The 24,105-nt window shown below is 42.0% G+C and overlaps 1 protein-coding gene and 2 long non-coding RNA genes across 4 annotated transcripts in view; 1 reads left to right on the top strand and 2 right to left on the bottom strand.

The window, feature by feature from the left end:
- Hs6st3 (heparan sulfate 6-O-sulfotransferase 3) overlaps positions 1-24,105 on the bottom strand; it is a 732,300-nt gene that overhangs the window by 50,236 nt on the left and 657,959 nt on the right. The gene's annotated exons all lie outside the window — the stretch shown is intronic.
- On the bottom strand, positions 351-21,140 carry 4930404K13Rik. Its single transcript, XR_383778.4, has 2 exons — positions 20,235-21,140; positions 351-2,380 (listed from the first exon to the last, which is right to left on the bottom strand). It is a non-coding gene; the product is annotated as an RIKEN cDNA 4930404K13 gene (long non-coding RNA).
- Gm41249 lies at positions 20,597-23,547 on the top strand. Of its 2 annotated transcripts, none has more exons than XR_003951102.1 (3): positions 20,597-20,656; positions 22,121-22,292; positions 23,085-23,547. It is a non-coding gene; the product is annotated as a predicted gene, 41249 (long non-coding RNA). The 2 variants fall into 2 exon arrangements; XR_003951101.1 differs by lacking the exon at positions 20,597-20,656 and adding an exon at positions 21,749-22,021.

Below are 24,105 nucleotides of genomic sequence, written 5' to 3'. Positions count from 1 at the left end.
AGAGTTCCATTGTGGGAACTCTTTTATGGTTTCTTGAGGATAGGTATCGTTCGCCAAATGCCTTTTGAACAATACTTTTAGCCGAGTAATTAGTTGCTTCAGATGGAAATCCGTTTCTCCAATGCTTCCTATGCAAAGCCTAGTAATTTCATCTGTCTGCAATAAAAGAATAATTTCATGACCACGCTCTGGCCAAATTGGAGCCTAAAAGAGCCCCACCATTTTGCGTGAGCACATGAATGTATGTGATAACACATATGCGTATGGTATTTTATCCTTCTCTCTCACTACTGACTAAAGGTTTCTGAGGCCCAGTTCCTGTGGAGTGGGTGGCTCTTTCTTCTCTTTTCTTTGTTGTTATGTCTGTTCATTGTGTCTTAAAGCACCAGCTTTGAGTCAGGCTAGTCAAGTCGGCCATGCCATTTCTAAAGAGTTTTCATTGCTGCAATTAATAGTCTCCATAGATCCCCCACAAGAAGGCTCAGCAGATATCGATACAGTAAACATCTACTTATTTATTCATATCAAAGAGCCTTTTTCTCAGCGAGAAGCAAGTTTTAGCCCCAGCCTCCGATCTCCCAGTAGTGAGGAATCAAAGCACCACAGCTGCTGGAAGAGCTTGGAAATATTAAAATCAAGGGAGGCCTCCAGGGCCTCGCTGTCCTCTGCTCTTTCAACTGAGTCTTTCTTTCTTTAGGGTATTGTTAAATTCCTTGATAAGCACCGAGCTGTAGCCTGGTGAGATATTCTGAAGATCACTGAGTGTGAGGAGGGCTTTAAGGCACACTTTCCTCAAGCTAATCAATAGTTGCTTTCATGGAGTCCTGTAATGCAAATTTCTCACCCACCAGGCCCTTTCAAAACTTCTCTGGTCTTTCTATTTTGGGGTTCTTATTTCTACAAGATCATCTCCCAGTAAAACACGTTGCCTCGCCTTGTGTCTAATTGCTGCACAAAGCTTCATTCACTTCCATTTGTCTATAGACTAGAGTATCAGTGACAAGGCACTGAAAGACTCTCTCTGCTTCTCCACAAGGCAGAAAGCATGTCTTTGTTTCTCTAACATCCCACGTTAGAAGAAGACTTCATTTGAAGGCCTCACAATTTCTCAACAAAAAAATATGAACTACTTCAGATTTGAAACTTAAAAACAACAACAGTAGTTAAGACAAGGTAAAAAAAAATGTGCACAAGTTACTACAAGCCTGTGTGACATTAAAGTACTGGGTCAAAAAGTAAAAAAAGACAGACATCCTTCTAAGATGTCAGGTAATCTCATGGGATGAGAAGTAAAGAACAGCTCATCACCTTCCGCAGCGGCAAAGCCATTTAGGTCAGGAAGAGACTGGCCATGACACCTGGACTCCTAAGGTGAGAATGGATCGATCCAGCATTGTTCCAAGCATACAGAGAAAGCGTGGTGCAGGCTATCCTCTATACTCTAATCCCTTCTGTGATTCAGTCTGATGCTAAGTTTCTAAAATTCTTTTTCTTCAATAAATAATAACGTCGATTTTGCACTCATTTGATTACATGGCTCAAAATAATTTCCTAAACTATTTGTACATTACTTCCGGTCTGGAGCTTCTGTCTGTTCTTCCAGATGACAAGTTCTGGCTTCTTAGAGTCTGTCTATCCTGCCATAGTTAATAACTGCTCATTTTCTTCTACTTCCTTTGCTAAGAGAAGAAAAATTGCCCACTTGAGGTGTTTGGAGGGTTTTTCTCTCTCATTTGGACTGAAGCACTTTAAGTGAGTGTCAGAGAAGCTGTCCTCTATGGGCTGAGGGGTGGGGTGGTGGACAGGAATGTTCTGCCTGATGTCCCACCTCTCTCTGCTCACTGGCAGAGCTAACTATCTGTTGGAAACAAAACATCATGCACCAGGGAGTGATGATAAGGCATTTATGTCTCACTATAGATAAACTTATCCAGTGGCAAAGACTTGGGAAGGGATAGCCACATATAAGGAATTTAAAGGCATACCCAAGACAATAATATACTCTGTTTCTCTATTTGTTATTTATTTCAAGTTCAAGTCCTTATTTTAGAAGCCCTTTGAGTTCCAAATATCCCTCGGTATAGTCTCACTGTCACATCTGGTTGGTGGCCATTTAGTAGCTTGCAGCTTCATATCTGTGCACAATGAAAGACTCTAGAAGGAACAACGTTGGTGTGATTGGTATCCGGACACCATAGGCGGAGGAGATAGAGAAGACCGTAATCCTTAACTCTTGGATGATTTTCATTCCCTCTCATTTCTTAAATAATTCAGAAGTCACCTTTGCTTGATCATTAACATATATTACCCAAGGAAATTGGGGGCAGCCTCGGGGCTCCATTGGTAAATTGATTATGTTCTCTGAAGAAAGCCATCAGTGCTTGGAAAAGAAAGAAAGAAAAAGTGGGACTTAGACAAGCTCTAAAGTTCACAATCAATGCCAAAGCTAATATATTGCAAACTATGCCTTATCTTTCTATTTGTTTTTTTCTGGCAGATTTCTAAGCAATCTATGTGTGGCCATTTCTGTTTCACATGAGAAGTTTATAGTAAAGCTGAGTGGATATTGGACATAATTATTTGGCAACATATTTATGAAAATAAGATTACTTTTTTCTGGGTTTCAGTCCATGATTTTTCCTTCAAGGTTTGACAATGACTAATAATAATGCCAATAAACACCAGCAATAACGGGTTTGTCATTCCAAGATAATAGCTAAGTGGAAGCAATTTTAGCTAGACATGATCATCTTTTGAAAACAAGATTTGAATTTACTAGAAATGAAAAAGGACTAGCATTTTCCTTAATAATGGGAAGAAGATTATTTCTGAGGCCCAAAGACAACATAAGTTGTTTTGAATTGCGTTTCATTTCATTATTGATATATTTTCATTTGCTGAACTGCCTCCAAGTTACAACCTGCCCCGGTTTTCTGTTGAGAGCTTTATCTTTCCATTTTTATAGTGCGTTCTCTTCAAAAGAGGAAACTTTCAGAGCAATTTGTTTAAGAAGGCACAGCTAGTGAATATCTAAATAGTTGCTAGACTAGCATCATCATGTCACAGTCTTCCTCGAAAACAAAGCTTGGCCCTTGGCCCTGCAAACCCAACAGCTTTTGGAGAACTTTGCTCAGGACTGCTGTGTGAGGCTGGGCAGGTTGGTTGCTTCATAGAGATAAAGGGCAAGGGGGCTGAAATCCAGCCTGTGTGTTCCACTTGCCAGCCATGTGCCCTGGCATAGGATGGCATCCACCTGGGAGGAGAAGTGCCTTTTTCTAATTCACACACAGGCACTTTAAAGGGCAGCGGCAGCCTGATTCAGCTTGGCAAGTAACCTGGAATAGGAAAACTAATGTTCAGATTAACGTTTATAAAGAGAAGAAAAAAGAGACACATCTCTGTATGAAAGGGATGGAAATGACTGAATAATGAACCTCTCCACAGTCACACAGACATAGCTGCTTGGTATGACAGAATCGAAGTCATCTTTCCCCAGATTCAGCTTGTTCATCAAGAAGTTGGGTTAATAATATCTCTGGAGAAGCAGCTGCCAGTTACTAGGTTGTGGCACTCGGCAGCCTTTGGCATCAGCTGACAACTTTGTATGCAATGATGTCACCTTCCCTTCTTGCCCAATAAGAATCCCACCCTGTGAGAACCCCAGTGCAGCTACACACACACACACACGCACACATGTGTGCAGCCAGGATTACTCATGAGGCTGCAATGCCAGCTCACACCCAGGCTGCCTTCTGCCTGCTGCACACATGGTCAAGGTGTGGCCTTGACCTTAACCCACGTGCAGCGGCAGCAGAATCAAACTGTCCTCATTCCACACGAGAGTTGCCAACCCAAGAGGAGTCAGGGGACTCTGATGATTATGGGAAATGGTGCAGGAGATGTATGTCTGTGCAGCTTTCTGCTGAGTGACTCTGTAGCACTCACTGGGGTCTCAGAGTGAGCCACTCCAAGGCTAAGAGCTTCATCCAGATGGATGAAGGAAAGAAATGGTTTTCAAGAGGATGACTTCAGCTTGGCCCTAGGAAACGGACTTCTTATCAGGAATTAATGTCAAGAACTGCCTTGTCCAATTCTGTGCCTCTCGTTCATTTCTTCCTATATCATTTGGACTTAGGAACTAAGGCTGCCAGCTGCGGGGTGGAAATCACTCCTGATGTGAAGTGAGCTGGGGCAAATAGTTACCACACCATCTCTTCTAGTAGCTCATCATCTCTCCGTCCATGATTAATCTTGGGCTGTGCCCCAAAGGCAAGCAAGCATCCAGGAGTGAATCCCCACTGCTCTCTGGTCTGATGTCACACTCACACCTGTGGAATACATTTTGCCTTCCTCAGGTTGCTGTTCCATCTCTGTCCTTTCTTCCTATCAGACCTCTCCTGGCAAAGGTCAGCTCCTCACAGTCAAATGGTACCCAAGAGAAACTTCACCCCTCTCCTGTGGCCTTCAGATGAGCTGTGTTTGTCTTTATACTCAGAGATGCTTTTCTAATGTTCCACTCTAATACAGTTGTTGATGTCCTCAAAAGGCTTCGGCAACACCCATTCTACTGAACAGATTTCCATGCAGTGGATGCTAGTTTTGTTCCTATAGAATGAATCCCCCATTGAAGGGATTTCACATGACCTTCATTACCTTAGAGCAAATCCTAAACTTCTCGAGATGGCACTTGATACCATCATCTATGTGAGGGAGAGGAGCCACCTTTGAGTCAAGGTTACAATGACATTCAGCAATGTTTTCCAAATCCAATGCTATTTTTACATTCCTCCATAAACAGTAACATGCCTGGATGTTTTGAAGGTTTGCTTGAACATCTATTAGTCACTGCATGTACGATGCTTCCAGGACCACCTCTGCCTCTCTCTGCAGGACCACCAGCGAAGATGCTTGGTAACCAACCCTTCATTTCCTCTCACTGGTTTCCTTGAAGAACTTTTAAAAAATAGGCTTTCTTAAGAGTTTATAGATATCAGTGCATATACTGAAAGTCAGATTGATCTCAAATAACTTAATGAGACACCTTAGGACCTTGGAAAAGCTAAAATCATCAACCACAAATTAGTATATGGAACAAAAGCAACAATTAAGATCAGGAGGAAGTTAATGAAACAGAAATGAAAAACAACACAAAGGGATAAGGAAACAAAGTTGGTCGTTCGGAAAGATTAAAATGAATGTGCAAATATTTGACCAAACAAAACAAAATATGGAGGAGGAATATTCAAGTTAATAAAATTTGAAATGGAAAAGAGACATTGCAAAAATTTGCTGCGGAAACTGAGAAAATCACGAGGAGACACCCGAGAAATGTATGTCCTAATGAATCGGGGAAATCTGAAATAAATGGCATTATGACCATAGTTTCTAGTCATTTATGACCTAAGCAAACTAAACCAAGATAATAGAAGCTATTTATTTAGATCTATAACATACAATAAGATTAAAGGAATAATAAAAATTTATACCTGCTATAAAAGCCCAGGCCAAGATATATTACTCAGTATTACCAGACCTTCAAAGAAGAACTATATCCAAAACTTCACAAACTATTCCATAAAATAGAAAAGAAATGAATCCTACCAAGCTGTTCTGAAGGAGTTATCACCCTGATACTAACACCAAACAAGCTCTCTCTCTCTCTCTCTCTCTCTCTCTCTCTCTCTCTCTCTCTCTCTCTCTCTCTCTCTCTCTCCCTCCATTATTGGCTAACATCCTTGATAAATATAGATGTAAGGATTCTCAATATAATGTTTGAAAGCTGAATTCAAGAACGCATCAAAAAGGACTGAATCCCTGAGTCTAGCAGAAAGAATGGAAACAGGCAACTTTGGGAGGTAGGAGGTTGGGGGTACCCTCCAGAATGCACCAGAGACCCAAGAGATGAGAAACTCTCAGAACTCAAAGGGAGGGACCTTAGCTGAAATGCCGAAGAGTAGAGAAAGGGAACTTATAGAGCCAAACTTTCAGCAGGAAAACAGGACATTAAGTGAGGGATGGGGTTGCCATCCCACAGTCACAACGCTGACCCATAATTTTTTCTATCTGAAAGAATTACAAGGATGAAAATGGAGAGGACCCTGAGGAAAAGAAAGTCCAGCATCAGGCCCAAAGTGGGATCTAGCTCAAGGGGGGGGGGGGGGGTGGTGTGTGTTCCAAGGCCTAACACTATTACTATTTTTGGCCTGACACTATTTTTGTGAGGTTATGGAGCTCCTACAAAAAGGGACCTATCATGACTGCCCTCCAAAAGACCCAAGCAGCTGGAAAAAAATCAGATGCAGATATTTGCATCCAACCAATGGAGAGAAGCAGCTGATCCCTGTTGTTGAATTAGGGAAAACTGAAAGAAGCTGAGGAGAAGGGTGATCCTGTAGGAGGGCCAGCAGTCTCAGTTAATCTGGACCCATGAGATCTCTCAAACTTGAACCACCAAACAGACAACATCCAGCAGCTGTTATAAGGCCCCCAACACACATACAGTAGAGAACTGCTGGGTCTATGTTCATTCAGAGATGATGTACTTAACCCTCAAGAGACTGGAGGCCCCAGAGAGTTTAGAGGTCAGGTGGGGTGGGGGGTGGGAACATCCACATGGAGACAGGTGGGTGGGGAGGAGGTATGAGATGTGGAACAGTTGGACGGTGGATTGGGGGGGGAGTGATAAAATATGGAGTGTAAAAATAAACTATTTAATTAATTAAAATATAAAAAAAATGAAAAAAGAGCACATCAAAAATGTTATTAGCAGTGATTAAGTTGGATTTATTCCAAAGATATCGATCTGATTCAACATATGCAAACTAATAAGGCAAACTTTATATGCCCCAGTACAGGGGAAACACCAGGGCCAAGAAGTAGGAGTGGGTGGGTAGGGGAGCAGAGGGTGGGTATAGGGGACTTTTGGGGTAGCATTTGAAATGTAAATGAAGTAAATACCTAATAAAAAATTGGGAAAAAAAAGAAATCGACAAAATCAAGTCTTCTTTAAAATGCCTAAAAAATATCCTAGAGCAGATGTAAACAAGAAAGTTAAAGACTTTATAGTGAATACTTACAACACTGACGAAAGCACCTGAAGAGGGAACGTCATCCTCATGAATATGGAATATTATTATGAAGAGCTAATATGGAAATAGCTATAATACTAAAACACATAGATATAATAAAATATCTACCAAAATCCCAGTGTCATTTTTTAAAGAAATAGAAAATACAAACTTAAAATATATACAACATTATGAACTAACCAGTACTCCCGGAGCTCTTGTCTCTAGCTGCATATGTATCAAAGATGGCCTAGTCGGCCATCACTGGAAAGAGAGGCCCATTGGACTTGCAAATTTTATATGCCCCAGTACAGGGGAATGCCAGGGCCAAAAAGTGGGAATGGGTGGGTAGGGAAGTGGGGGGGGGGCGGGAGGGTATGGGTGACTTTTTGGATAGCATTGGAAATGTAAATGAGGAAAATACCTAATTAAAAAAACAACAAAAAACCCCCCAGAGAATTAGCAAGTGAAAAACATGGTATCAGAATATAGAGAGAACTAAAAATGATATCTAAAAGATATCAAAAAGGCACAATGCATGAGATGATGAAATGAACAGACAATTCTCACAGAAGAAATACTCATGGTCAAAAACATGAAAAACGTTATACTTCACTAGCAGAGGAATAATTGGATCATATTTCACTGTACATAGACATTAAATGGTCACAGAACAAATTGAAAGAAACTACAGAGATTTTCACTCACCCTTGTCAGATGGCAGTCATTAAACGGGTGGTGCTGATGATGTAGACAAACAGGAACCATTGTTTATCACTAGTGGGAACGAGAATTTGTCCAGCCATGGCGGAAATTAGTATAGATCTTCTCAGGAAACAAATCCTAGATCTATCGTTTACCTTAGCTATATCATTCTTGAATATTCTCTCTTTTAAAATTTTTTATTGGGTATTTTATATATTTATATTTCAAATGTTATTCCCGCTCCTAGGTTTCCCCTCTGCAAACCTCCTATCCCATCTCCCCTTCTTCTATGAGGGTTTTTCTCCACTCACCCACCCTCTCCCAAATCCTCACTCTCAAATTCCTCTACACTGAGGCATCGAGCCTTCACAGAATCAAGGGCCTCTCCTCCCATGGCTGACAGATAAGGCCATCCTCTTCTACATATGTGGCTGGAGCTATGGGTCTCTCCATGTGCATTCTTTGGTTGGTGGTTTAGTCCCTGGGAGCTCTGGAGGGTCTGGTTTTTTAATACTGTTGTTCTTCCTATGGAGTTGCAAACCCCTGCAGCTCCTCCAGTCCTTTCCCAAATGCCTTCCTTGGGTTACCTGTCTTCTCAATGAACTCATAGGTGATATATTACACAAGTATTGGCCTCAATGATCTATTGTTGCTCTACTCAGAATAACTAAGCTATGGCATCAACACCAGTGTTCATCGGTGGAGACTGACAACATCCAACCAAATTAGATGGCTCACAATGCTGTAGCACCAGGGGATCCCCTCTGGATCCAATAGGCTGGGATGAATTTGCAACCTCTCCCCACACAAACACAACTTAAAGAAATCTTTTTAAATATATATATTAGATGTTTTCTCTCATTTGGGAATCTTTGTACATATAAAAAATCATCACAAAGCTAGAGTGGTAAAGGGAGAGACAAGGCAGGAGAAAGGAGAGGCAATGCATTATGGGAGGTGTAAGCTTCTACTGGCTGGTTTTGTTTCAGCTTGACACAAGCTGGGGTTGACAAAGAGAAAGGAGCCTCCCTTGAGAAAATGTCTCCATGAGATCCAGTTGTAAGGCATTTTCTCAATTAGTGATCAAGAATGGGAGGGCCCATTGTGAATGGTACCATCCCTGGGCTTCGAGTCCTGGGTTCTATAAGAAAGCAGGCTGAGCAAGCCAGGGGAGGCAAGCCAGTAAGTAACATCCCTCCATGGCTTCTGCATCAGCTCCTGCTTCCTGACCTGCTTGCGTTCCAGCCCTGATTTTTTTTAGTGATGAACAGCAGTGTGGAAGTGTAAGCTGAATAAACCCTTTCCTCTCCAACTTGCTTCTTGGTCATGATGTTTGTGCAGGAATAGAAACCCCGACTAAGACAAGGTTCAAAGTATATTATATATGTATGAAATTTCCCTATGAAACCATGTACTATATATAACAAATACATATCAATTTAAAGTTTATTAAATATGTATTTCTAACAATATAACCTTTGATTTATTCCTATTTATGTTTATTATAACTATGTTTGTACCACAATAATCTATATATTGGATGACAGCTTATATTCTTCTGGGGCTTATAGTTGCCCGTGCACTGAAGTGTGGCATACCACAAACCCAAGTAAAGTAAGGCAAATCTTTTTGCCTCTGGAAAACAAATATCCAGATTCTGTGGGCAGGAGGATCAAGCAGAAGATTTATGTGGCACCAATTCTGAAGTCCAACCCAGTTTCACACCCATCTGGGGTGTGACTTCCATTTTATTTTAAAGGGCCTACGCTGCAGGTTGGTTGCTCAGAGGTTTTTGTCTAGGATGTGAAAATCTATCTATGTGTGAACTGAGATGTCCTCACCTGGTTTTCCTTAACAAAGCTCAAGCATGGGCAAAGGGATAGAAAAGACTTGGCCAAACATAGAACACATAAAACATAAAAATTTCAAACCAGACAGTAGCAAAAGCTTAAACAGAATCTGATTAAACCATGTAAGTTTGTGATGCGTCAGAGCTAGATTTCATCGTATCACAAAGACCTTAAAGACCCTTGCTACAGCTGCAAGGTAAAGACAGAAATGAACGACTGAGTGGGTGTTGTTGATGTTGTTGTTGTTGTTGGTGGTGGTGGTATGTGTGTGCGTGCGTGTATATTAGGTTCATTCTATTTAGTCTTTTGGTTGACATTTAATCTATTCTGGACTTTTTTTCCCCATCAAGTTGTGATCATGAGTATGGAAATCAGCTTGGTTAGGCTCTGCTCTGACTGCCTGGGAGGGGATGAAGAGCCTGCTGTGCAACAGGACAGGGCTGCCAAAATCTTGAAGGCTTGGCACCTCGAAAGAGGCAACAATGCTCATTGTTTATTACAACATCCCTAAAATGTACATATGCTCTCTCAGCTCCGAGCTGGGATCATTAGGTTTCTCCTCCCCTACCCCGTCAGTCATTTTTGGTCTGCTCTGAATAGGTTAAAGATGACATCATGATTACATCTAGGTTTCCTGAGTCCTTTGAAAGGTGCCTCTTGCTTACCATGCACCATCTGATTTGGAGCAGTGGGTTAAGGAGCTGACAGGATGGCACTTCTTTCGGACATTCACTGATTAAATGTGTGTGTCTATCCCCAGACTACTTTCACTACCTGGATGTTTTCCACAAAAAAGTCTCTGTTTTACCAGTTTCAACAACTTAGGCCTGGGCTGCCTGCCCTAATACACTGTTAACGGGATGAGTAAGGCTGAGAGCAGAGAGAAGAAGTTCAATCAGCATAGCTACATTGAGAAATTAACAAATAAAATGGTCCGTGGACCCCAGTTTGGGGTACTGATAGGAAGGTTACATACAGATGGAGAGCAAGAGGTGCATCACAGCTGACCTGGTTATGAAGGAGAACTCCTGAAAACAAACTGTGTCTACAGAGAGTGACTAGATTCTCAGTCCCAGGGAGAGACTGGAATGTTAGAGGTCCAGAGCCTTAGCTTAGAGGAATCTACACCACTGAACAGCCATTCCTTGCTTAACTCTGTGTCTGAACTTCCATCTTATGATTGATAGGTAGAAACCAGTTGGCATCTATTAACTTGGCCAACAACTTGCTCCTGCCAACTCAAAAGCTGAAACTGATTTTGCACTGAAACATGGAATTTGGGGTAACCTAAATCTGTGTTCTTGTTCTATGCTTACTCAAAATGGCTTCAAAATAAACTATCTTCTTTTCCCTTTAAGAAGAGAGTTGTGAGTTTTACATCAACATGGTCAAGATGTGATTCTGCCTATCATTGATCAATGATGACTGTCTTCTCAACTCTGATCTTGCAAGATGTTTTCATAAGTTTTTTTTTTATATTTTAGCATCTTTATTTTCACGACAATTTTATACATGCATAAATTTGATCATATTCATCCTTGGTCTCTCTCCTTCTCCCACTGAGCACCTCCTAATTGCAGAGTAGTCTTTCTTCCTCTCCCATCCTCTTTCATGGTGTGTGTGTGCGTGTGTGTGTGTGTGTGTGTGAGAGAGAGAGAGAGAGAGAGAGAGAGAGAGACAGAGACAGAGATAGAGACAGAGAGAGAAAGAGAGAGAGAGAGAGAGAGAGAGAGAGAGAGAGGTGTTTGACTTGGGTTGCTTACAGGACCATGGGTGGGAGATTATTTACTAAAGCAGTGGCCAGTGGTCACATCAGCAACTACCAGTTACTATAAACTCCTCAGGGAAAAAATAAGACTTCATGAATACCTCGCCATGATAGATTTGGTTTTTTTCTTGTTATTGTTTGAAAAATCTCATATGTGCATATGAAATGTGTTGATCAAATCACTCCCTATTTCCCTCTCCTCCAATGTCCCTCCTGTGTCCCCCAACATCCCTCCTGTGTCTCCCCAAAATCCCCTATGTCCTCCCAACATCCCCCTATGTCCCCCAATGTTTCCCTGTGTCCCCTGGCTCCCCAAATGTCTCTCCTGCATAACCCCAACATCCCCGTATTCCCCAACATCCCCTGTGTCCCCTCAACATCTCCCCTGCATAACTCCAATGTCCCCCTGTGTTCCCCTAATGTCTCCCCTGTGTACCCCAACATATCCCTCTGCCCCCTGTTTCCCCCCTATGTTTCCTTTGTGTACCCTGTGTCCCCCAACGTTCCTCATGCCCCCCCAATGTCTCCTCTGCATACCACCAACATTCTTCCTGTGTCCCCCCAATATCCCCCTGTGTCCTTCCAATTTACCCTCTGTGTTCTTCCAATATCTCCCCTACACACCTACAATGCCCCCTCCCCTGTGTCCCCCTGTGTTCCCCATGTCCTTCTCAGTTTCATGTGCCCTTTATTTAGTTTTAAGCACAGAATCAGTATGATGCTGCCTTTATGTTCACAGGCATAGGAACCCTTGAAGGTGGATGGGCAGCCTCTTCTGAGACTGAATCCCTGAAGGAAATCTACTCTCCTCCCAGCAGCCACAACTGACAGCAGCTCCTTGCTCGGCTAGAGGTGAAACTTGTGGAGCCCCGTCCTGTCTGTGGTCGGATTTTGTCTGGCTTGATCTCGAGGTCTTGTGCATGCAGTCACAGCCCCTCGTGAATTCATGAGCTCAGCAGCACTGAAGTGCTGGAATTTTGCGGAGCCCAATCTTGAGCCAACTGTGCTAGTAACCATGAATGCTTCGAGCTCCTGACTGCAATGGCTGTGTAATTCCTAGAAGACAACATTCCAAAACACTTCTCCCCACCAGTGGCTCTTGCTTTCTCTCCTGCCTTCTGTCTATGGCGTTCTCTTCCTCTTGACGTGGGTTATAGAGGCATTCAATCTAATGCGGAGTACTCAGTTACTTACTCTCAGCGCTCTGAGCAGTTGGAAATCTCTGCATTTTACTGCAAAAATAAGATTCTCTGATCAAGTCTAAAAGTAACACTAATCTCTGGGCATAAGCAAAAACATTTAGAAGGTAGTTTGGTGGGAGTAAGAATTAGGAAATCAATGGTTGGTTTGCTAGCTTTGAGAACAGCACCTGTGGCTTCTCTATCCAAGGGGCTTTGACCAGGTTTATAGTCCCACACATGAATTCCTTCCTGTGAAGTAGTAGAACTCACATACAATCTGTAAGTTGTTACTTCTATAACAGGGACAGCCAGACATTTCAGTTGTACAACAGTACACAACTCGTTAAGAGTGTTGATGCCTTTCCTCCAGTAGGTCGGACACTACCTTCCTTTACCATGAAAGTTAGCCACCAGGAAGGGAGCTTCCAGCTGGATTTCTCTCTGCAACCAAAATATCATCAGGAATGGAGTTTGCTAGCTAGTACCTAGTTCTGGCAGGCAACCTCGAGCAATGTTAACTTTGGAGGCCTTGGAAGACTCTGACACCTTGAAAGATATTCCATCTCTGAGACTGTAATTTTTGGTTCATCCTCTACATTTTCTTGAGTCAGCAATATTCTCTCACACAGGGGACTGTCCAAAGTCTTTCTTCACTCATGAATTTTACATTAGCTTACAAAGTAGCTTTTCTTATACCCTTACTTTTGGGTATTTTCCCCCTACTCCGATTCTGCACCATTCCCTCTCCCTACTCCATCTAAAAGATTCTACTTCCAATATGTACCCTCTACCTTATATCTCCAGGTCTCAAGAACTTTTCAACAAATATACATAACACCTCTTCTCCCCACCATGGTTCCATTATGAAACTTTCCTGTCCTGATAGGTCTTTCAGCATAAGCACAGAAAACTAAATGTTTTAGGCTAGGCTCCTCAGACAAGAAGGAACATATAGCCTTTGTCTTTCTATGCCCAGGTAAACGCACTTATCGTAGTATTTCCCAGTTCATTCCATTTTCCCAAAAGTTACATAGTTTCATTTTCACTTACAGTTGAGTGAAATCCCATGCATATATGTGTCATAAATTGTTAATCCATTAGTCAGTATATTGCCGAGGAGACTAGCCTGGTACTTATGAGATAATGACTTCAGTTCTAGGGTGCAGCTTGCTCTCATGAGTAATTATCGATCTTCATGGTGGCAGTGTTTTGTTCTTATAATTTAAGGTAGCTCAAGAGGAGAGGTTAAAGGCAATAACTTATCTCGGTGCCTGCAGCCCAAGTAAAGGAGACAAATAGTAAATGAAGGCAGAGATGCCTGGTTTTTTTCCCTGTTTCAGTTACCTCATGGACCCAAGAGATGAGTGCAATGCATTTTAGCAGAATCAGCACCTACGTTCCTGCTTTACCATCAATGGGAAACATTCAAAGATGATTGGATGACCACAGATCTCAAATTCTAACTCATGCATGATAAAAGTGACCCTGTTTCAAATTCATATTAACTTTTGATAGTTAATACTAAATCAATAATCAGCATCAACTTAGTGATTGTTGGGTATGCCACAGAACACACTAGCTCCCTTTCAATCTCTCTTCCTATTTCATTCCTTCTAAGAAAACCAAGCACTTTGCATTAAAGTTTGTTTTTTACATAGTGCTATGGGCAAAAGTGTGTCTTATAGGCCTGCCATTCGTGTCAAATAAATGTAATATCCAATTAAAAGTCACTTGGTTCCAGAAGGCAGACATGTAAGTGAAACATGAACATGTTAGGTCTGATTTATATTTGTGTAAGTTTATAGCCATTTTAAGAATGAGAGAATAGAAGTATTAAAGTTACACTCAAGAGAAATTGTTTGGGGATTTGTAAGTGGCAAAACACATAATCGAGATCCACTTTCAAATAACAAGTCCATCCATGGGCACTCCAGTCTGGCTCAGTGGGCAGGAACACCAAGGCTCAGAGTCCATAGCTGGGCACACGTGTTCTGCACAGTGAATTGTTCTGTACAGTAAGTGGTTGGCCCCTAACTCACAAACTGAAAGTTCGTGAGAATGTCTGTCTCTAATATCCTTAAGAAAGATACAGACTGGTGTGATGAATTTTATCCAGTACTTCTCTTTTATTAGATATTTTCTTTATTTACATTTCAAATTTTATTCCTTTTCCTCATTTCCCCTCTGAAAAGCCCCCTATCCCATCCCCCCACCCTGCTCACTCAACCATCCACTCCCACTTCCCTGTCCTGGCGTTCCCCTACACTGGGGCCCTTCACAAGACCAAGGGCCTCTCCTCTCATTGATGTCCCACAAGGCCATCCTTTGCTACAAATGCTATGTAGTACTTCTGAATCTTTCAAGGGCAGAATTGAAAGCCACTGACAGCCAAATGCAACAAGAAATATTGCACTGACCCACAGACTTCCTCCTTTCCCATTAAACCAACCCATGTGTAGACACATTAAGGAACAATTCATTCTCAATAACTGTTCTCAAATAACTAGATCCTTTTTAATTGCTGGCATAATTAACTTAATGAAGTCATTGTGCAGCTCCACATAAGAAAGGGCTAGAGTGGAGTAGTAATTTACTTTTCTCAGGGAAAACTAGGACTCACATGTGAGCATTCACACACACACACACACACACACACACACACACACACACATACATACACACACACAAGTGCGCACAGAGTCAGGAGCAAGACACAAATTAAACATAGAAAAGCCCCCCGAAGACTAATTGTCTATGTGCTTATCTGCTTTTATCACCAACCTTTAGAAAGTAAATATATGCTAGGGATTTCGTCAGAACAGTAATAAATATTAATAATGGGCAATTGATTAGAGGTCTTAAACGGCTCTTCCAAAACAACATGTCAGCAATACTGTGGTCCTGGGATGAACAGAATGGATGTCTGCATTAAAGGCTTCCTTTTGTTTGGATCTTTTAAGCTAGAGATGTGCTCAATGGTCTATCTAATGGCCCTTTAACTCTCTCTGCTATTTCTGTGAAGGCAGCTAAGATGTCTTGTAAAGAAAATAAGTGTTTTCATCCTATGCTGAAATGATCCTTCCAAGTCCCATGCCTTACATAAAAGCTGTGCATGTGTGCATGTGCGTGTGCACTCGCGTGTGTGCGTGGGTGTGTGCATGAGAGTGTGTGTGTGTATGTCTGTCTTTATCTTTATGCCTTTATGCCTCTGTGTGTGTCTTTGTGTGTTATCTGTATGTCTCTCTGTGTATGTGTCTGTGTGTGTGTCTAGGTTTATATGTCTTTGTGCCTGATTACATGTGTATATGTGTCTATATGTCTATGTGCGCATCTACATGTGTGTATGTGTCATTATGTCTGTGTGTGTCTCTGTGTGAGTATGTATATGTCAGTGCATGTCTCCATGTGTCTGTATGTGTCTGTGTGTCTGTATGTGAGTGTATGCCTCTGTGTGTCTGTCTCTCTCTCTCTCTCTCTCTCTCTCTGTGGGTGCCTGTGTTAGCTTGGCTACCTGGAAGTGGGGGTTTCTTAAGGCTGCCCTTATTCAGGGCATGGTCAGGTACAGCAGTGACACTAGCATCTCAGAGCTTTGACATTGCAAGCCTACTACATTTCTGAAGCAGAGCTTCCCAAATTACACTTTCTGTTCACCACTCTTGAGGAAGGGTCTAGAGCTTTGCGTGACTACAAAGGGCTGTGGATGCCCACCAATGAGTATCATGTTGTAGATGGCAGGAATGCTGGCATTTTAGAGTCCACATATGTGGCTCACACAATCCCTTCCATAGTTGGCAGAGCACTGGAGGAGGTTGTGAGCTGCTTCTTATAAAGGACATGCTCTTGGTATCTAAGAAAGCAAAGTGGTATGAAGATGCTTTGCCCTGTCAGGCCTTGCGGCTTACATGGTCAATAAGAAATCATTCTTCCTGAAGTTTTATCACACCACGGTGAGAAGGCAAGAAATGGAATTTGAATATTTGCGTTTGAATTCTATTACCTAACAACCGTGTCTGAGGTGAAATGAAGAAAAAGCTAGATAAGAATAGGAAAGCGACACGGAGTTTGTAATCATTTGCTAAGAAAGGCTTATGTGTGTACTTAAATGTACTGCTTGCAAAATGCCGGCCCCAAATCACCGCTGGCAATTACTTTTCTGCACGGTCAACTAGCCGAGGGAGTGACAGTAAGCATTCTCTCTTCTGCATTCACAGTATTCATTTCCCTTTGCCTTAATCGGTAGCTTCAGAGGCTGTCACAAATGGTATCGGCATGCCAAGCAAGTGTGCCCAACTATCTAAGCACCTGCGAGGTAAACAAGGAGCGAGGCTAGGGCTGGTGATTACAAAAATAATGAAAGCATCCTTCTCTCCAGACCTGGGAGAAGAGCATGAATCTAAGGGTCTACTGTGTCTGTTGGCATGAGCAGAGAGAACAGAAAACAAGGTGATAGATCTCAGGGCATTTATTTCCAGTGTCCAGCTCATACACGGCTATTGAGAAAGGCATCTAAATCATGACTTCCAGTATGTAGTGGAAGAACAAGGAACTGGTCTGATTTCAAAGTTAGCTTCTTTCAGTGACACAAGGCTCTCTCCCTCTCAGTCTGGCCTTGCTGATAAGAATCTATTGGCCAGAGCTCTCCTTTTATGCCTTCAGGTCCTGAATGCTACGTTGCCAACTTCTGGGTTCACCGAGATTTGGTAACATGAACCTGACTGGCATGTGTCAGGAGGAGCATTCCTCAGACTCTGACCTAATTTCTTCATCCTGATCCATGTCACATCCACCTGCTCCTCCATCCACGACACTCATATTATCCACGAACACAGATTTCAACAAAGTCTGTTCTTTCCAACATCTACAATATCTATCGTCTTTTATGGTTATGACCTGAGAGGTCATCAGGTCAACTTGGAAGCTGGGAACAAGATGTAGAATAGGTTATAACCTTATAACGGGTAACATTTTATTTTTATATTTTGGCTTTTTTTTCCCTTGCAACAAAACTGTACTTTCATGACAGCAACTGTCAGACCCTTTCCCCAATCATCCATACCATGAAGTAGGTGTGGCTTCTGTCAGGTGGCTTTGAACAGAAGCAGTCTTCATTTTCTGAAATCTGAAGACCGGGTGCCAATATGCCCAAGGTTTGTCGGTGTGCAATACCATAGTGACTAAAGTAGTCATGCCATGAAGTGCATAGGAAATACTTATTAAAAATCCATTGAATTGATTATTGAAACTTGCTTCTGACTACCTGCTATAAAACTAGCGTTATCTTCTTATAGATAAGTACCCAGAAGCCACCTGGAGAGGATCCTGACGTGTGCCTGAGGGTTCCAGTAATAATAGATGTTGTCTAATAGTTGATGGTTACTTATTAACTACACATTTTTTAAGTTCTCTATCTCAAAATGTTTGATTATAGCTTCCAAAAATAGAGAGTATTAACTTTACTCCGCACAAAAATATGTTAATATCGAACGTGCTTTACGAAACTTACTCACAAATTAGCTCTATTCAAAAGCAAGCTCCCGTTGGCAAATGCTGTGCCTGTTGGCTAAGTGCACTGATTCTTTCAGACCAGCAGGGTTCTGTTGGGACATAATTTCTCGAATGCAACCAGAAGAGGTCTCAAATAATCTTGTTGAAGGGCAAGCATCCTAGCCAGCAATAGCCTGGTCACTATAAATTAAATTTGGGTGACAAAGGGGGATGGTTTTCATCAAAAATGAAGAAAGAGGGAAGCTGGTACGAGGTCACCTCAGAAATATCTCTCCATGATACCCCAAAGGGAGGTGATTCTTAGAGAAGGATGGCGGTTCTTCTGACAGATTGATTGCAGGCGAAAGGATTCCCTTCAAAGATGTCAGAGACTTTCCAAGTCCCACAAACAATTAGCTGCAATCACGCCATCAGTCATCTACAAATGGGATCCCACCTAGGCTCATAAAACCACTACTTAACGATTTTGTCAGGCAACGCCCCCCGAGGGAACCTCTGCCTGGAGAAAGCTAAGGAAAATAGACATATGCTTAAGACCCATCCCACTTAAGGGATTGAAATAACACGGAAAAGACAATTAGCACGTTTAATGAGTGCCTTGGAAATTTGCCGTATTTGGGGTTCTGCGTTTTCTTTTTTTTTCTTTTTTTTTTTTTTTTTTGAGATGACTAACACCGTATTGTCACATTTACTTTTTCACATTGTATGCTTTCTTCTTAATCATTTGTTTTCCTTCGTGAACTAAGGCTTCTAAGTGTTTCTCGGCAGATAAGTAATTGTTAGTCTTCCAAGTAGTGAGAAAGTAGGAGAAAATCATAAATCAGAAATATAACCTCTATTTTTCTCACTTTTTTTTTTACACTGTTAGGGGTGAAAAATAAAACAAGAATGAATCAGAAACCAAGCTGTGGTTCTGATTGACTAACACATCTTCCCTCCCAAGTGTCTGCTCAAAGATTATATGCAAAAATGTGGAAGAGTTTGCATCCTATGATTAAGGAAGAGTCCAGAGCTGCTCAGATTTCACGAACAGCAGCGCATTCCTTACAACACCATTGGTACCCATCAAATGATCTCTCATTTTAAAATAGGACATGTCCTCGCCATTTTCTGAAACCCATTTCATAGTAAAACACCTGCCAATGCTCATGAAAGGGAAAAATTGCTCCTTAAGGCTCTGAGTCTATATTTAGTACACAAAGCTTTTGTTGAATACATTACCATATTCTCTGTCATGTGTTTGGTTCCAGCAGTTGGGTGAGCATAAGAGGCACAGCAGTGGGAAGCACAAGGCTCTTCTGTCAGGAGAAGCTCTCAGGAGTGAACCTGAGGTCAGGGTCGAAAGCCCAGGGAAGGCCTTGGGAATGAGAGAGGATGTGTGCTAGAGATTCGTGCTTAAGAATCCAGACCCTCACTCTAGAGAGGCATAGGACAAGGCTGAGAGCTCTGAGTGGTCAAACGTTTGCAATATGGCCAGTGCCACGTAGGGACTGAATTCTTAAATTTTATGACATTTGGTTTCAATGAACTGGACTCCTATATTGCTAATGATCACCCTGCTGAATGGCACAAGATCTCTTTATTTATCTGCTTTTCTTCTTAAGGACGTGGCCAGTGGAATAGACACTAGAGACAGATTGAAGAAAAAGTCGCTTTGCAGTACTGAAAATTTCAGAGACTTCTGCAAGCATCCACAAACAGGTCAGGCATTCACAGAGAAGTAATCAATGAAGCAAAGATCTAGCAAAACCCAGAAGCCGGGACCCGATTCCTTCCATGCGAGGCCGGGACCTGATTCCTTCCATGCGAGCTGGAAGTGGGAGATAGAGCCAAAGTAGAGTAAAAGAGCAGACAAGAAATAGACTTGTCGTTCTGACCTCTCAAGTAGCAAGAATTCTGCAGGAACAGAAGCCAGCCGATGATGGAAAGCTTGTCCAGAGCAATCCGGGATGAATGGGGGAGGGGCGCTGAGCAAGATGGCGGGGATGGGGTGGGGGCTAGAAGTACTTCCGAGATCTCCCTATCCATCTGCTTTGTGCACCACACACCCAATCGATGCGAGGGGATGAGAGGGCAGCGGGCACTTATCAGGGATATTGGATTTTTATCGCTATGTTAGCAAGCAAGAGTGTGACCTTGGGAAGCGCGCTTAACTCACTATCTCGACGGCTTCATCTATTTAAGGCAACGGTAATGAGAGTTGGTTTCAGGTGCTTTGGGAGCCTCCGATGAAAGCATAGATATAATCATCGCTAGTTCCTCTTCCCTTCTCCATCGGGCCATGCTGAGCTGAGCTCTCCTCTTCCTAAGACCAATCACTTTCGAACCAGTCTATTTTCTGTTATAGATTTTTTTTAAAACCAGTCCAACTCAACCCTTTGTAAAGGCCTCTTTGGAAGTATAACAATTGGAGCTAAAATTAGTGTTATTCCCGTTTTCCGTAGAACAGGCTTTGAAGTGGTTCATGGGAAGCTCTGTGTGAGGAAGCGCTTAGACTCCGGAGCAGTGAAGGAGGAAACGTTAAATTAAGACTACTACAAAGTGCTCGTCGTCGTCGTCAAAGGGCACGCGCATGGTTCTGTTAGTATGGCAGTCACACAGTCTGCGTTTTGCATTTCTCCAGTTTTGTTCCTTATACCGTTTGTCTTAGTCTCCTTCCTGTTACTATAATGAAATACTTCGTCAAGAGCCACCCAAAGCTCGATTCTGGATTTCACTTTGGGAGTATAGTCCATGAAGGGAGTGTTGTGCAAGCAGGAGCTCAATATAGCTTGTCACATCCCTTGACTCAGGAGCTAAGTGCCAAATACACACTGCTGCTCAGATCCCTTCTTTATATAATCAAGGATTCCAGCCAGGAAGTGCTGCCATCCATAGTGGGCGGGTCTTAACACACAAATTCAGACAATCATATTATGCCTCCACCATAAGCATACAGAGCCATCTCCCTTTGATATTTAGGGATAATTATCACACCACTTTTAAATCTAATTTTTTTTGTAACCTCACAGTTACTTGAGAATAATTATGTTTGAAATCCATACTGGAATATTGTGCCTTGCAGTTTACTTTCTTGCCCAAATTTATCTCTCTCTCATATATATATATATGATGCTATATATATATATATATATATATATATATATATATATATATGATGATATATATATGATGTGTGTGTGTATACACACACACACACACACACACACACACACACACACACATACACACACACACACACAGACAGACACACTCCTTATAGTTAGGAAAGCTTACAAAGAGCTGTGAGATTCCAGCACTGTACTAAATGTATTACAAACATTAACTCATTTAATCAACAACAACAATACAATGTAGCTACTTTTAGCACTAATGCATCTGTGACCAAACTGAAACAAAGAAGCTTTAAAATCTTTGCCAAGTCGTGGAGTTCTCAGTGGGGCCGTCAGCGTCAGCTCTAAAATGGTGGCTCCCATTTCCTTGTGTTTATATGAAAGCAGACGTCTGAAATCAGTTTTAGAGAACTATCTGGTTTGGAATCTTTTCAGTTTGTAATTTTTCCACCTCAGAGTTGCTTTTCCATACCCCCCGGCTCTGCTCAGACCTCATCTGCAAAAGTCCCAGGAGGGCACTCTGCACCATTCCATACACTGGGGTCCCTTTCCTCGGTTCTCTTACTGAGTTATTCCTGGAATAAGGATGACACTGGGACACAATGTTGGTTCAAGTTTCTATTTCTTGAAAAACAAGGAAGAGAACTAGAGAGAAGACAGGAGAAGAGGAAGGGACTGGGGAAGGGAGACAGGAGAAGGACAGTGGAGGGAGTCAGGAAGTGTGGGGAGGAGCTGTCAGGCTTGAAAGCCTCCCTAGGAGCTCAATTCTCACAGGGTAAATTTAGTAACTGCTAATTATTTAGAGTCAGTGACTTGAGTGGTTAAAGAACAGGTTGGACTTCAAATAAATATACCTTGTACTGCCAAAAAGAAACAGTCTCGAATAAGGCCATTGAGCCCATGAATAATCTTTTGTTAATTTTATCCACAGGGTGCAAGGACAGAGAAGAACAGAGGATAAATCTCCAGCTGGAGTTGACACAGAACCGGCCTACAGAGAACAGCACAGTTCATCCGTCACGCCTCCTTCTGCTCTGAGCACGGGCAAGGGGAAGGTTCAGGGTCGCGTCCTGACACTCTCGGTGGACAGAGCACCTCAAGGGGTTAGTACTCATTCAAATGCCTGGAGATTGCAATTGTCAGCAGCATAACTGTTAGTCTCCTTCATAAACACACCATGGTGTGCTTACTAGTTTCTGGGTTTCTTGGTCTTTAAACCTCACACTCACTTATGTGGGTGTATCTGTGGGGTGGGTGTGTATGTATGTGTGCAGGTGGATAGACGAAAGTGCTATAACACTCATGAGTGTGTCAGAAGAAAACCGGAAGAGTTGGTTTTCTCCTTCCATCATGTGGGGAATAAAATCAAAGTGCGGTCCTTGGGTCACTCGGTGTAATGGGAGCACCTTTACGTGCTGATCTGTCTTAGTTTGAAAGGTTCACTGGATTCAGAGTTCTAGAAGAAGGCAGAAAAAAACTGCCTACATCTCTTTTATCCTGTGGCCACAAAAATATGCCAGAAAACAAAAGTTGTATGTGTGTGTGGGTGTGGGGTGGGGTGGGTGTGGTGTGGTGTGGTGTGCGGTGTGTGTGTGTGTGTGTGTGTACATCTGTATATGCATTAGCATACCAAGACATGGGATTGAATGAAAACAAAATCAAGCATTTGAAAATTTTGTGCTTTCAATATACAATGTAACATTTACATAACTGGCAATTCTCCAAACAATAAGTGTATACTTTTTTTTTTTTTTTTTGTGGCAACATTTGAACTAAAAGGTGAACATGCAGACAAGAGTTACATCACATTTTTGTGAGGGACTGTCTCTGGGAAACTCTAATATAAGAATGGTGACATCACCAATAGGCCTTCAACTTCATCCCTTTCTTCTAAGGAGGGTGATACACTGAATCTGTTCCTGGAAGGTGGATGCAGAACAACTTCATCCCTTTCTTCTAAGGAGTGATACACTGATGCTGTTCCTGGAAGGTGGGTGCAGAGATGACTGTATTTATCCCGAGTTAAAATGAAGATGGAACAAAGTGCATGCAGAAAATGGCACTGGGATACAAACAAGTCAGTTATCCAGGAGAGAACTTTTACCTGCCTGTCTCCCTGACTCAGAGAAGACAAGGCTGCCTTACCTGAGGACTCTCTGGAGAGCTAAATGGAAATATAGAACAACAATGCAAATAGATTGAGGAGAAAATGAAACCATCAAAGTCATAACAACACGGCTGCTTATGGAGTATCTGGATACAGACACGCCCTTTGATAAAAGATATTTCAGTATGTCATGTGGTCAGTGAAAGCCTGGATGTTTCTAGAATGAAATTAAATTACATAGCTTACAAAGAGTCAATATCAGCCATCTCAGCAGGAATGCTTGAGGCTGAAGGATAACCACGCCTTCAGAGAGAAGGGGAAATCATTTTCAGTGTGCATGTTTCTACCCACCCTACCCGACAACAGGAGGATGGGGAGGGAGGAGGCACATTTTCAGGAACAAACTTTAGCCACTTAATTATGGAGGTTTTCAGCTACAAAGAAAGATGCTCAAAGGGGGAGAGGGGGAGGGGGAGGATAAAGAGAAGGAAGAAAATGGGGGAAGATGCAGAGGAGGAGGAGGAGGAGGAAGAAAAGGGGTAGAGATGTCAAAGCTTTCTTGAGAATGAATACAAACATTAAATATTGCAAATTATAATTAAGTGATATAAAATTTAAATTTAAAAAGAGGGCTCATTAGATTGAAATCAATGGAAGATTTTTTTCCCTCTAGCAATGTAGTGATTTACGATGCAAGATTTCATGATTCAAAGGTATATGCTTAAATTATTTTCACAATTAAATTTGAATATTCTTCTTAGTTTTATATCTCCTTATGTAATCCTGGCACTGAAATGGAGATTTAAAGG

Source organism: Mus musculus, chromosome 14 (genome assembly GCF_000001635.26).
Source record: "Mus musculus strain C57BL/6J chromosome 14, GRCm38.p6 C57BL/6J".
NCBI classification, from domain to species: domain Eukaryota; kingdom Metazoa; phylum Chordata; class Mammalia; order Rodentia; family Muridae; genus Mus; species Mus musculus.
This window is presented reverse-complemented; position numbering and strand designations above follow the sequence as displayed.